Raw genomic sequence first — 15,166 nt, 5'->3', positions numbered from 1 at the left:
TCTAATCCCACAGTTAGATGCTGTCGCTTTTTCTAACATGCCTGAGGTGGGCGGGCCCAGGAAACAATACACAATCTCAATAAGTAAGGGCAGGTTACCCAGCCAGGAGCATTTTCTCTCCAACAACATGAATTAGACACCACATTTTACTACCAACATCTGGAATTCAAATGCCCTTGAAATAGATAGCATCTGGATTGAATTTCCCTTCTATTTTTACAGGGCCTTCTTATTTAATAAATAATAATGGTTTATTACTGCACTGTAAAATTTCATAATCCTCTTCTCAGCAAGAATGAAAAAGATGTTGGGGGAAAAATGAAGTGTTTTAACAAAATGATGCCAAGAACTAACAGAAAAAGAGAATTTCCTTAATGAAAAGATGGGCTGAGTCACTTTTGCATTTTATGGCACTTAGGCTTGGTCATTTACATTTGCAGATGTGCCAAACAAGTGCACCAACAATTTGTTAAGAAACCTCGTCTTAAATTCACTCAGAACGGCACAAAGGACTCCACACTTCTTTAATCTAGGCCTGTTCAGATATGGGAGCTACACAGGCTGAGCTGTCCGTGGCCATTGCGCTCTCTGACACACACGTGCACCAAAAGTTCTTGACATGCAACTTCTGAAATTTTATGTGATTTTATTTACTGTGTGATTTTTAATACATTCAAATGTGTAGTTTTGTTGCCATGGTACCTAGAGATTTGCCAAACAGTTCCAAATTAATTTGGACAGTAACAATGTTGAAGGCAATACTTATGTCGTATTAACTATTAAAAGAATAATTCCTTTCTCCCATGTTTTGTCTACAGTGTCTATTCGGATTTTAAGATCTTTGGAGACGAGGCCAGCTCGTACCATGTAAAGCACACAGCACAATGGGGCCCCAATCTCAGATGGGGTCTCTAGGCACTACAGGAATGATGATGATGATGATGTTCTTGCTGGTTCATGAAAAGTGTGAACACTAACTGGATCTCTGTACTCCACTTCTTCTTTGCAGGATGCATCCCAGCCAGCCAGTCAGACCAGTAGGCCCAAGCCACACATGAGCAGGAGAGAGTCAGCCAGCAGGCTAGAGCTGCCCTACAAGGTTTGCAGGCTATCTTTCACCACACAGGGTTAATCATTTCAGGGTTGTCCATTCATCCATCTGCTTGCAACAGAACAAAGTTTTGGGAGAAAAAACACATGTTCTCCGAACTGTGCAACATTCAACTTCAACAAAATATGAAACAAAAGTGTTTCCACCAGCAAATTTCAGTCTAGAATCCTGGGTGAATTCCTGGCCAGTGAAGTGACTTAGGATGAGTTTTCTTCCAACCTCCTGCATAACACAGCCAATAAAATGTCCTCCAGTGATTCCAGCAGAGCAGGGAGTTATTCTTACCTGTAATATAGGCGAACACTATCAAGCACTATTGAGTGACTTCTGGTGACCTAGAGCATATCTTTTAGACAGACATCCAATCTGTTTCTCTTTGAGACCAGCTGGGCTGGTGTTCTGTTCCGTGGGTTTGGGCATAGATACAGGACTGTCCAAGCTGCACAAAGCATTATGCTGCCATCATCCCATCAGGTGGTGCTCCTAAAAATAAATCAGAGATGGCACTTGAACCTCAACACCAGATCCAAAGACCTCGCACGATGGAGAAGTCTGGGTTTGAGTTAAGCCTGTGACCTGTTTGCTATACATCATCTCTTAGATTGTAAGCTCTTTGGCTCAAGGAGTCTCTTCAATTCATGTCTTGAACAGCATTGTGCATCAGTGTCAGAGTTACACAAATAATGCAACTGACCAGCCCAAAATGTTTTGCTTCTACTGGCCTAGAAGTCCAGAGTAATCCCGGACCAGCCCTATTAGTGGCTGTGTAGCTAGCCAGTCAGCTAGCTTTCTTCATTTGCATGTATTTAATACAAAAGCTGCATGAGAAAGCATCATGTAATTGATACTGTACCTGGTTCTGCACTGAGCCTTCTGATGCTGAGAAGGAAAGAGGCAGTGGGCATGGGAATGGACACCTGTAATTAAGCAGAGGCTTCTAGGTTATCAATTGTTCAGTAGAGCTCCAAACAAAGGCACTGAAACATGAATCTGGAAGGAATGTCTCTAAGTCCCAACATGACTTGCTGTTTATAATAGGTTGTAATAAATTGCTCTTTTATTAAAGCCTCAGAGCTGGAGCAAGGGGGTGTCAAGATTTATTAAAGCAAGAAGTATAATGATTCCCTACGATAAAGGCATTTTCCTGCTTTTTCTAACTTTATTCCTATTATTTTTAATAACAATACAATCTCCTACACAAAGCAGCAAGAAGAGGGATAAAAGTTAGTTAGTGAAGAGATACAGTGGTAACAGATACAAAATGTATAGGGACTTCAAACTTTCCAAGAGCCCAACCAGCCCCTCTGATAGACTATAAATGAATGTCTACACTACAGTGTAAGCCTAGGGTGAGTGGTAGTTGAGTCAGCAGATGCTGGGTTAGAGAAACCAGGGATTTAGCCTCTATGCTAATTGTTGACCCTAGGTGAAGGCTGTTTTACCTGGGTCTCAAACCTGGGGCTCTGGCATCTCCACTACAGCACACAGACCTGAGCCCGGACTCCCTAATGCCCTCCTGAAATGTGGCTGCTCTAGCTCTTTGCCCGGGGTGCATCGTGAGAAAACTCGACCGTCCACCATGCACATTACCGGAAATTTGAACAGCCTGCCAACGCATCCCGCTGAGCAGCCATTTTGATCTGAGCGTTGCCAGCAACTGGACAAACGCACTGCAGCAATTATGCAGGGATGACAAACAGGGAGGTGTAACTGCCATTGTGGGAGGAGAGGAAACAATAGTAATAAAACGTAGCCACCCATGATTTTTGCACCAAATAATGGTTTCCAATAATTATCTTAATAAGCATTTCACTGATTAGCTAATTTCCTAACCTTAGAATAATATCTTCAGATGCCTTGTGATTTCACAACTTCCAAGGGAGAAAAAGAATCCCAGGAAAAGCAAAGACAAAAGGCCATCTGGGGTCTGACTAATGAACCATGGAACTAAGACTGCAGATTATACAGGCATGGCTTAGCCAAAAATGCTCAATTATGGCTCAAACTAGACCTCCCCCTCCTTCCAAGAGGAAGAGGATATCAGTCCAAGAGCCTGGCCATTGTCTGATGGCCTGTAGTAACCCATCTTGTGGTTTCCCAGTAGCTTTTGATTTGCCATCTCTAATTTCTATGATGCTTCAGTAATACTTCTTAATGGAGGAAAAGTTTACAAGAGAGCTGAATTCCCCTTATGTGATGGAGGAAGTTAGATGAGCAAAGAAACCCAGCTCCAATGAGAAGTGGACTAGAGAGCCCAGCTCTTATGTCAGCAATACCATGGAAAATGATTTATAGATGGCGATGATAAAGCTCCATGTTAGAACAAAGTGGTAACCATCACTGGTTTTGAGCTGTTGTGTCAATATGAGCATGAGTAGAACAGACCTAGTGATTTCTGGCCAATATTAGTGCAGATAGATGCCTAGGGGACACAGTGAGCTAGTCTGACACTGGGACAGGAAGGTCATGTACACATTAGGTCACCAGTGAAATGAATTTAATGACCTCTACTTAATCCATAGAAGGCTTCTTTCTCTATCATCAGACAAACATCCACTCTTGGCAGTCACAGCTCAGGGAGGCTGGGCATGGGGGTTAAATCTCTTTAGATGCTTATGCAATCTATGCAATCAGTGTCTTACTTCCAGAAGAACCAAAATTACCCACAGTTTCAGGGTAAAAACCCCTATTAGCTCTGGATTAGTGTTAGGAACAATACTGAATAATTAACAACCTAAACTACTTGGCCCATGTGCACCTGCCATATCTTTCGCCTTATTTTTTTCTTTCCAGATTTCCACTAATTGTCACTATCTGATCAGCTTTCCTCAATTTCATAAAGCAGGTGCCAGGATTCATTAACACTGTGAGTCCTGTGGCCCTTTGTCTGGATGGTAACCAGTCTTAGTGCATAGGGTGGTCAGCTTTCTTCCTCTGGGGCACAGTGCATTCCATTTGTGACATACTCTGCCTGAATCAGACTGCGAGCCAGAAAGGTCAAGTCCTATCACAGCTATTTCTGAGTGCACATTTGAAGAGGCAGCCAAATGTGTCACCACCTCATACTTCAAGCATTCAATACATGAAATGAAAAGATTCTAGATGATTTTTCTTGGTAGGCAAATTACAGAACTACTCCCTGCTGTGGAGGTTGGAGGAGGAAGGGATGGGGTGCTGTGTGACTCTATTAGCAAAAGGTTCTACAGGAGTTCTTTGTAAATACTTTGCTAATTAACATGAACATGCATTAAGTAAGTAGCCAACAGGTCTTGCAAAAATGTTCAGTCCCATTATCTCTCCTGTGTGACTTAAACACTGTTTGTTGATGAGTGGGGCTTCAGGCATGCAGTATTCTGAGGCTGCTTTGTTTTAACCCCACATCCACCACTTAATATAGAAAGCTCTAAAATTTTCAACTCTTTCCCTCATTTTCCTGGTCTTTTAATTTGCTGAGAGGGCACTGCCCTCTCTCCAAGGTTTTGTGGAGGCCACATTTACACTTGTTATACTAAACAGAAGCATTCCATCTCCCGGGAAGACTCACTCACTCTTGTCTTACATTTTTGTTTAGTTAAAATGTTTCTAAATAATGTCATTAAATCCAGATCCCATTTAGCTGTAGCATATGGATTTTCCCACTATATAAACAGCTTTCAAACTAAACTATCTCTGGGCAAATGTAATTTCCTGTTACCCAGAATATATCCATGCTGGGCTCCCAGGGGTTCTGGAAAATGTATTCTTGCTCTTTCAACCCTGTCTCTTCAGCTCTGAATCAGCATGGTAACGTGACACCTGTACACGCAAACAGAAAATACCCTGTAGGACCCTCAGAAGTTCCATATGGATGGGGAACATCTTCATTCTCCTCCGATTGACACTTCTAGGGTCTCCTAGCTAGCTTCAAAGAATCTTGCATTTAATTTTAACTGCAGTAATTGTATGTGTCAGAAGAAAACCACCAATATCTGATACTGTATAATAATGATAATTAATAATACCTTCCAACTCAAAGGAACCCAAAGTTTTTACGTAGTAGGTACACTATACAGGGATCACAACCACTACTCCCAGCAGCAATGTGCAGCTACTTCTAGGCAGAACAGCAAAGGTATTTAATAGCGACTGCTTCAGAAAAGCAATTCCAAGAGGGAGTGAAGAAGAATACTGTATCGTATGAAACTCCAGGGAGAATTTACAAAGGCAGGATGTAATTACCCAAAGTGGAATTTGGCCTGGACATCAGGGTTAACATGCCTGCTCTTGCAAAAGTCCCAAGGGTCTGCAGTCCAGTTTTGCATCCCCTCTCAAAGACTGCCCATCCAGCAGCAATGTGCCCCCTAATTTCATGTGGGGCATCAGATCATTACTCACTTAGAGGGGAAGAGTGCCACCTACTGACTATCCAGGGAAGCCTAATTTTAATACATTAGAAAGGTGAACTAATGATACTTGTATGTAACAGTAAGCACATCTCAGGGTCAGTCACAGCTGTATCCTTCATCTTCCTATGCTCTGCCTTTTGTTTACTCTCATTGCTCACTGTGTTTAGGCTAATTTAGACTATAGCCTCCCTGGGGCAAAGACTTGTTTTTTAATTGCCTGCAAAGCTCCATACATGCCAGTGGCACTGCATAAGATGAGTTATTATTTATGTATGTATTTACTATACATGCAGATAAGCGTTAGGGTATGTCCTATGGGCACATGGCAGAGTGTATGGAATATCAGAGAAAGCTCTTTCAATAATTACCTTGCCTCTGGAAGGGATATGCAACAGCTACGTAGGAAGTGCAGTATCTTTCCCCCGTGAGAACTTGAGCTTTCCCAACTGCTTCACGTTATCATTTTTATTATATTTTGTGTGTAAAAAGTGCTTTTAAAAGTGCTGCAAATCAAGATGAGAGAGAGCTGCAAATGTTCCGGCGAACACCAACTAAAACTAGCTAAAATGGCTAAAGCCTTGTTCCAGGGTTTAGATGTACAGAGCTTCTTGAGAATACGGTGTTATTGTTAAGACAAGAGTGTTAGAAAAGAGCAGTATGATCCAGCTGTCACTGAGTCCATGGCAATCTTTCAGTGGGTTTTGGATCAGGCCCTTAATGAATAGAAACATTCCCACAACATAATAAGCTTTCTAAAGACCGAGTGGGTTATTGTGGCAGAACCAGAGGAAGTGGTAGGAGGGGAAGTTTTGGTGCAACCAGGTTTATGTGGAGCTGAGCAAACAATTCACAAGAAACAAGTAATTCTGTGACTTTTTGTCCCTTTTCTTATGTATGGTTTGTCTGTGAACAGACTGTAGCTTTTATAAATTTCCTTGCTGTTTACAATCATCAGTTGTTGGTGCAAACAACACCAGACCATGAGCTGAGGAACTGGTCACTGCAAGTATTCCATCGAGTGTTCACTATTTGAGTTGTACTAAGTCATGTGGCAATATGTTTCATGAGTGTGTAATCTAACCTTCATAAACTATTTCTGCCCCAAACAAATTTTGCTTCACCACAAATTTGTGATTTCAGCTATTAGCCTGAAATGCACTTTGCACAATCATTTGTTCTGATTAATTTTAATATAAAGTGAATAAAAATGGATGTGAATACAGTGGATGCAAAATTCTAGTCTAAAACTCACAGAGATGATTTTTCTTGCTGATTGCCCAGCTCTCATAACTAGTTTTCAAGGTTTCCTTATACTAAATAACCTTTGACCCTGCTTGCATCTAGCAAAAACAGGAGTCTGAAGGTCAAAGGTTAATGGGCCTGGAAATTATCATATGTTTATCAGCAAAATAAACTTGGAATAATTTTGGAGCAAATGCCAATCTGTTCCCACCAGCTCAGCTTCCTAAGAAAACACAATGAAATTAACACTCTGGGCAGTAACAGCCTGGAGAGTGAATATTTTCACAAGCCTGTGAGGCTCTGTGGTGGAGTTTCATGTAGACTATTTGCAAGTCAGTTGCCGACATTCTCAGCAGCACAGGGAGACAATGGGAGCTGTTTATTTGCTGCTTTCTAACTTAGGTCCCAATCCTGCTCCCACTAAGTTAATGGCAAAACTCCCTTTAACACCATAGAATCCTAAAAGATCAGGGCTGGAAGGGACCTCAGGAAGCCATCTAGTCCAACCCCCTGCTCAATGGCAATGGCAGAGGATCAGACACTTGAAATTGAGCAGGCAACACTTGGCGTCACACTGGGACACCAAGTCACTGGGACACCAACAGACTAATGTGAGTCTGAACCGGAGACCAAACAGCTTTGGGATTTTAATAATTACCTACATGATGAAAAGTTGCCCAGACAACTCTGGGCAGTTAATTGATAAGGATTCATTTCCAAGATAAGGATTCATTTCCATCTGTTTCTAATTAAATGTGTTTGACACATCTTTCTATATGATGTAGGAGACAACATAGGAGATACTGAAAACATTCTTATTAAATCCATATGGCCAGTCCCATGGCTATCTGCAGCCAATTAAATAGGATGAAGAGCTGGGGGGGGGAGCAAAGATCTATCTTGAAAAGGACTTTGGGAGTTTTAAAGAAGAGGCTCAGAACCCAGCATTACATCAGCAGTGCCTTATTCACTCCCTGTACAGAAACTATTAACTCAGCAAAAGGGGAATTGAGTTCTCCTTTTTATTGGAGGAGTGTGGGAACAGCGAGCTGGGTAGAGTGCTCTTGGGATGGGATAATGAAAGAGGAAAACTCCTTACCTCAGAAGCTAGGAATTGCCAGACTGGATCAGAACTAACAGATCCATCTAGGGCAGTCATGGGCAGATCTCCTCCTAAGGCCTCATAGTTAGAGGTTGGCTTTGGCCCTGAAGCGTGAGGTTTTTAACTCCTTAAAAAGTCTTTTTAGCATTAACTATTATAACGCTGGATATGAGTGTTCTCAATAGAAATGTCCAATCCCTGCTTGAAGCTTTCAGAGGTCCTGGCCTCTCTTTACTCTCCAAATACAGCAGATCCTCTGAGCCCAGGAAGACAATCTTTGGCATTAGAAGCCATCTGACAAAGGAGGTCTTGTAAAACAAATACAAAATATAGCTGAGACACGATTTGTCTCTGGGTTTCAGTCATCACTGTGACAGATCTGGGCTCTCTGGTCATATGGTGAGTTTCTTGAACTCACTTGCTAAAGTCGGAGGGATTGTTTCTGCAAAACAAAATGTTTTCTTCCTGACCTACTAGAGGCTGTGGAATCTGTGTGCACCGCTAAACCAGTCTTCTGGGGCAGGATGGGGGTATTAGGTATAAACAGCCCCATGCTAAAAACACCAGTAAAACAATTCAGGAATACACACAATGCCTGCAAAGAAGCATCTTTGGGGAGGGGTGCATCTATACAAACCAACTATGCAGAGAAGAACAAAGCAGTGCCAGTAAAGGGTCCTGCAGTTTCAAGGGAAAAGCAGAAAAACAAGGTTGAGAGAAAAGGATACTGATGAAATGTCCCTTGAAAATGTAAATTAAAAAAAAAAAAAAAAGAGGACAGTGATAGTTTCCTTGGTGGTAACAGGGAACTGGTCGGTGAGTTAGGGAGCAGAGGGGCCAGAACCTTTCTACTGCTTGGACTCCAAGAGGACTTCATGGCTGCCTGGGGCCACAGCTCAGCAATATGCTCGTTTTCCACTACCATCCCCCCTGCAAAATTAAGAGCCCAAATCTGCTCACACATCTAGGGCAGGATTTAGCTCGTTCGACAGGGGCAGTGTGCCCGTTTTCCTATTCAGAACATGTGTACATCCCATAATGTTCCTTATGAAGATCCAGGTTTAGTTAAGAAACCTCCTGTGTGGGACTGCATGCTGAGTGGCAACTAGTATGGTACATCAACCAGCTAGTGTGAGAGCTCCACTCATATGAGAAGTTTGAAGAAAACTCACTGGCAGCCCTTGGCAAAGGTTGATTGGGGCCGCAACATCCTTCATAAAAGACTGCTCTTTCTTGAGCATTCCTTTTGCAGGTGATGAATATGGTGACATTGTAGTACATATATGCAGCAAAACTTGAACAATTACCGACATGAAATTTAAATCAGTTCTTACTCCTGTTGCCTGAACACTGATCACACTTATACAGACGGATTAGTATGAGTCAATGAGCCAGTAATTAAGTGAACATCTCTCTGAGATCTGACCCTTTGTTGTAACATCTAATACAGTAATATTTTACATTTATACATCACGTTCCATCTAACGAGCCCCAAGCACTTCCCCAATTCTCTCTCTACTGATATCTACATTATGTCACCCCATAAATGCAGCCTCCTCTGGGTAAAAAAGGTGACAGCCAGGGTGCAAATGGCACACAAGATGTTGCACAGCAACGTGGAGACGGGACTTTATGGCCACAGACACCATGGCCAATCTCTATCAACTTTCCTAGAAAAAGTGTCCACAGAAAGCTGGATGGAGTTCAATATATCAAACATAAAGACCATCCAGAGGGCATTTATGGTTCACTTTCATCTGAATTCCACTGACATTTCAAACATTGAGATTTCCTGTGTTTGCGTCTTACTTTCGAAGCAATGTGAGAAGGTTTAAGGGAATTCAGGATGTGTATTTCTGTTGGAAAACAGCGTTTCTTGGCCTATGGCCAAACAGAATAGTTTTTTAAAAAGAACTGGGAACTTAGACAATTTTTTTTGCACACCATCCATTCCTGTCCTCCACCGCTACCGCAGCTAAATGTACACTCTTCACACTGTGCTAATTATTAAAGGATGTGAATTTCTCGTATCTTTCATCCTCAGAAATCATTTCAGCCCACAATCCAGAGGAAGTACATTTATTATTTATTACACGTGCCACCATGGCATCCAGGCACACAACACATTGTGCATAGAATAAGTAAAGAAATGTGTTTTAGTAGAAGCTGTTGAGTAGAGCACCAAACAACTGAATGTGTGTCAAAAACAAGCAGAGGAGGAGCTATAAAAATCCAGATATCCATGTTCCTGGGGGTATTTCTAATAACATTTAGTACGAAGAGTATTCTTTGCAAACACCTGGTTAAATGAAGCATGAGTCTATGCAACCAAAGCACTTTCTTTCACAAAACAGGATTTTGTTGCAGTTGGCCAATTTGTCTGTGCCATAACCAAAAGGTCATAATTCAGAATTTAAAAGGCACAAGAAAGCAGTTAAGTATCAGGAAAGTAGGTCAAGAGTCAAGCTCTGTTCTGCCACGGCATCTATTCCATCTTTATGCTGTAATGGAAATGTGTAGTGTTATGAACAGAGCGTTTTAATGGGAGAGAACAGCGGTTGTCATATCAGGCACGCTAATGATGATGTTTTCAGTGCAAGGAGGACACTTCAAGAGTGTCTGAAGCTAGGGGTTGATTTAAGAGCAAGATATGAATATCATAATCAATAGAGATGATGATATTTACAGTGCAGCTCAGTACGTTGCTACAAACTGGAAATGAAGGAACCAAACAAGCAAAGGTGACAATGTATGACGGACTTGAAGCTATCAGTTTTAATAGATGAAAATATCAGTAGTAGTCAATAATCTGATTTTACAGATAGGGAAAATGTCTTTAAAAAATTCAAGTATGTCCTGAGTCCTATTGAGAAAGAGAGAATGAGTCTGGATCCAGGCCATGTTCAAATCCTGCTACTCCTTCCTGCTCAATCTCTCTGAGATCCATCCTTTTATTCCCAAAGCCAAATCATTGTAACCTACCTCAACCACTGCAACAACCTCCTCTCTGGTTTCCTCCATACAGTCATTGGCTCCCAGTCCCTTTAGTCCATATCAAAAACACGGCATTCGAAGCTCTCGTGATTTTATTACAAGTCTCACGACATTTGGTGGTTTAAAGCCCTGGCTCCTACAGTTATGTAATTATGGGAGAGTCTCCACTTTCATTTAAAAAAACATTTCCAGATCTTGTGGTTGCAGAGAAAAGCGGAAAAACATGACCCTAAAGACTCAAAAAGCGAAAGACAAATTAAAAAAACCCAAAATAATTATTCAATAAAATTTGAAGAGCTCATGATTTATGGGGCCTGACTCATGAATTTTGAATGGTTCGGGTTGGCAAGACTGAATGTAGTCATTAATGTCACCTTCCCTGATTGCCATTTTGATCATATCACTCCCCTACTCAAATCCCTCCATTGGCTGCTCATCTACGATTGCTTCAGATTCAAACTGCTTGTGACCACCTTCCATACTCTGTATCAGCATTTCTCAACCCTTCTGATATCAGGGACTGGCTTGCTGCCTTCCTTAACTGTGTCAGGGAGATCTTGTGGACTGGCGCCAGTCCACAGACCAGCCATTGAGAAACACTGCCCTATATAACTTTGCCTCTCCCTACTTATCTTCCCTTGTTCAGCTTCACACCATTTCCACCCCATCCACACTGCTTTGCCTCAACTTTCTGTTTGTCAGCTTTTTAAGTAACTGCTTCCATGTCTTCTTCCACATGGCCCATAATGCATGGTATGGTGTCCCCGTGTCTGTGAGTGCTCCCTATGGCTCCAGAAAAATAGTCAGTGTCATAGCATGCTTGATAAGAACATAAGAATGGCCACACTGGGCCAGGCCAATAGTCCATCTAGCCCAGTCTCTTGTCTTCTGATAGAGGTCAGTACCAGATACATCAGAGGGAATGAACAGAACAGGGCAATTATCGAGTGATCAATTCCTTATCATCCAGTCCCAGCTTCTGGCAGTCAGAGACTTAGGAATACCCAGAGCACGGAATTGCATTCCTGACCATCTTGGACCTATCCTCCAGGAACTTTGCAAATTCTTTTTGAACCCAGTTATACTTTTGGCCGTCACATCCCCTGGCAACGAGTTCTACAGATTGGCTGTGCATCGTGCGCAGACGTACTTCCTTTTGTTTGTTTTAAACCTGCTGCCTATTAATTTAATCAGTGACCCCTCGGGGGGTGGAGGGACCGTGCCAGGGACCATGCCACGGGGGGGGAGGGATTGTGCCATAGACCGTGCCACGGGGGGCGAGGGGCCGTGCCACAGACCCTGCCACGGGGGGGGAGGGGCCGTGCCACAGACCCTGCCACGGGGGGGAGGGGCCGTGCCACAGACCCTGCCACGGGGGGGGGAGGGGCCGTGCCACAGACCCTGCCACGGGGGGGGAGGGGCCGTGCCACAGACCCTGCCACGGGGGGGGGAGGGGCCGTGCCACAGACCCTGCCACGGGGGGGGAGGGGCCGTGCCACAGACCCTGCCACGGGGGGGGGAGGGGCCGTGCCACAGACCCTGCCACGGGGGGGGAGGGGCCGTGCCACAGACCCTGCCACGGGGGGGGGAGGGGCCGCGCCACAGACCCTGCCACGGGGGGGAGGGGCCGCGCCACAGACCCTGCCACGGGGGGGGAAGGGCCGCGCCACAGACCCTGCCACGGGGGGGGGGGGAAGGGCCGCGCCACAGACCCTGCCACGGGGGGGGGGGGAAGGGCCGCGCCACAGACCCTGCCACGGGGGGGGGGGGGGAAGGGCCGCGCCATAGACCCTGCCACGGGGGGGGGGGGGAAGGGCCGCGCCATAGACCCTGCCACGGGGGGGGGGGAAGGGCCGCGCCATAGACCCTGCCACGGGGGGGGGGGAAGGGCCGCGCCACAGACCCTGCCACGGGGGGGGAGGGGCCGTGCCACAGACCCTGCCACGGGGGGGGGAGGGGCCGTGCCACAGACCCTGCCACGGGGGGGAGGGGCCGCGCCACAGACCCTGCCACGGGGGGGGAGGGGCCGCGCCACAGACCCTGCCACGGGGGGGGGAAGGGCCGCGCCACAGACCCTGCCACGGGGGGGGGGAAGGGCCGCGCCACAGACCCTGCCACGGGGGGGGGGGGAAGGGCCGCGCCACAGACCCTGCCACGGGGGGGGGGGGGAAGGGCCGCGCCACAGACCCTGCCACGGGGGGGGGGGGGAAGGGCCGCGCCACAGACCCTGCCACGGGGGGGGGGGGAAGGGCCGCGCCACAGACCCTGCCACGGGGGGGGGGGAAGGGCCGCGCCACAGACCCTGCCACGGGGGGGGGGGGAAGGGCCGCGCCACAGACCCTGCCACGGGGGGGGGGGAAGGGCCGCGCCACAGACCCTGCCACGGGGGGGGGGGGGAAGGGCCGCGCCACAGACCCTGCCACGGGGGGGGGGGGAAGGGCCGCGCCACAGACCCTGCCACGGGGGGGGGGGGGAAGGGCCGCGCCACAGACCCTGCCACGGGGGGGGGGGGAAGGGCCGCGGCATAGACCCTGCCACGGGGGGGGGGGGAAGGGCCGCGCCATAGACCCTGCCACGGGGGGGGGGGGGAAGGGCCGCGCCATAGACCCTGCCACGGGGGGGGGGGGGGAAGGGCCGCGCCATAGACCCTGCCACGGGGGGGGGGGGGGAAGGGCCGCGCCATAGACCCTGCCACGGGGGGGGGGGGGGAAGGGCCGCGCCATAGACCCTGCCACGGGGGGGGGGGGGGAAGGGCCGCGCCATAGACCCTGCCACGGGGGGGGGGGGGAAGGGCCGCGCCATAGACCCTGCCACGGGGGGGGGGGGGAAGGGCCGCGCCATAGACCCTGCCACGGGGGGGGGGGGGAAGGGCCGCGCCATAGACCCTGCCACGGGGGGGGGGGGGGAAGGGCCGCGCCATAGACCCTGCCACGGGGGGGGGGGGAAGGGCCGCGCCATAGACCCTGCCACGGGGGGGGGGGGGAAGGGCCGCGCCATAGACCCTGCCACGGGGGGGGGGGGGAAGGGCCGCGCCATAGACCCTGCCACGGGGGGGGGGGGAAGGGCCGCGCCACAGACCCTGCCACGGGGGGGGGGGGAAGGGCCGCGCCACAGACCCTGCCACGGGGGGGGGGGGAAGGGCCGCGCCACAGACCCTGCCACGGGGGGGGGGGGGAAGGGCCGCGCCACAGACCCTGCCACGGGGGGGGGGGGAAGGGCCGCGCCACAGACCCTGCCACGGGGGGGGGGGGAAGGGCCGCGCCATAGACCCTGCCACGGGGGGGGGGGGGAAGGGCCGCGCCATAGACCCTGCCACGGGGGGGGGGGGAAGGGCCGCGCCATAGACCCTGCCACGGGGGGGGGGGGGGGAAGGGCCGCGCCATAGACCCTGCCACGGGGGGGGGGGGGGAAGGGCCGCGCCATAGACCCTGCCACGGGGGGGGGGGGGGAAGGGCCGCGCCATAGACCCTGCCACGGGGGGGGGGGGGGGAAGGGCCGCGCCATAGACCCTGCCACGGGGGGGGGGGGGGGAAGGGCCGCGCCATAGACCCTGCCACGGGGGGGGGGGGGGAAGGGCCGCGCCATAGACCCTGCCACGGGGGGGGGGGGGGAAGGGCCGCGCCATAGACCCTGCCACGGGGGGGGGGGGAAGGGCCGCGCCATAGACCCTGCCACGGGGGGGGGGGGAAGGGCCGCGCCATAGACCCTGCCACGGGGGGGGGGGGGAAGGGCCGCGCCATAGACCCTGCCACGGGGGGGGGGGGGAAGGGCCGCGCCATAGACCCTGCCACGGGGGGGGGGGAAGGGCCGCGCCATAGACCCTGCCACGGGGGGGGGGGGAAGGGCCGCGCCATAGACCCTGCCACGGGGGGGGGGGGGGGAAGGGCCGCGCCATAGACCCTGCCACGGGGGGGGGGGGGGGGAAGGGCCGCGCCATAGACCCTGCCACGGGGGGGGGGGGGGAGAGGGGCCGCGCCATAGACCCTGCCACGGGGGGGGGGGGGAGAGGGGCCGCGCCATAGACCCTGCCACGGGGGGGGGGGGGAGGAACTGTGCCATAGACCGTGCCATGGGGGGGGAGGCGGGGCCGTGCCATAGACCCTGCCACGGGGGGGGGAGGCGGGGCCGTGCCATAGACCGTGCCATGGGGGGGGAGGGGCCGTGCCAGGAACCCTGCCATGGCGGAGGACGACCGTACCTTAGGCTGCGCCATGGGGGGGCCGTGCACGTGGGCTGCACCAGGCGGGGGGGCGCTGACCCGCCGGGCGGGGCCCGAGGCACCACAGGGAGCCCGCGGGCCCGTGACAGGCTACAGCAGCATGAACACGCCCC

The 15,166-nt window shown here is 49.7% G+C and overlaps 1 long non-coding RNA gene across 1 annotated transcript; it reads right to left on the bottom strand.

The window, feature by feature from the left end:
* Positions 1-448: 448 nt before the first annotated feature.
* On the bottom strand, positions 449-15,158 carry LOC144257776 (uncharacterized). The gene is made up of 3 exons (XR_013344588.1): positions 15,033-15,158; positions 1,965-2,028; positions 449-1,594 (listed from the first exon to the last, which is right to left on the bottom strand). It is a non-coding gene; the product is annotated as an uncharacterized LOC144257776 (long non-coding RNA).
* Between the last annotated feature and the right edge of the window lie 8 nt (positions 15,159-15,166).

This window comes from Eretmochelys imbricata, chromosome 26, assembly GCF_965152235.1.
Source record: "Eretmochelys imbricata isolate rEreImb1 chromosome 26, rEreImb1.hap1, whole genome shotgun sequence".
In the NCBI taxonomy this organism is placed as follows: domain Eukaryota; kingdom Metazoa; phylum Chordata; order Testudines; family Cheloniidae; genus Eretmochelys; species Eretmochelys imbricata.
Note: the sequence above shows the minus strand (reverse complement) of the source record. Positions and strands in the feature narration are given on the sequence as shown.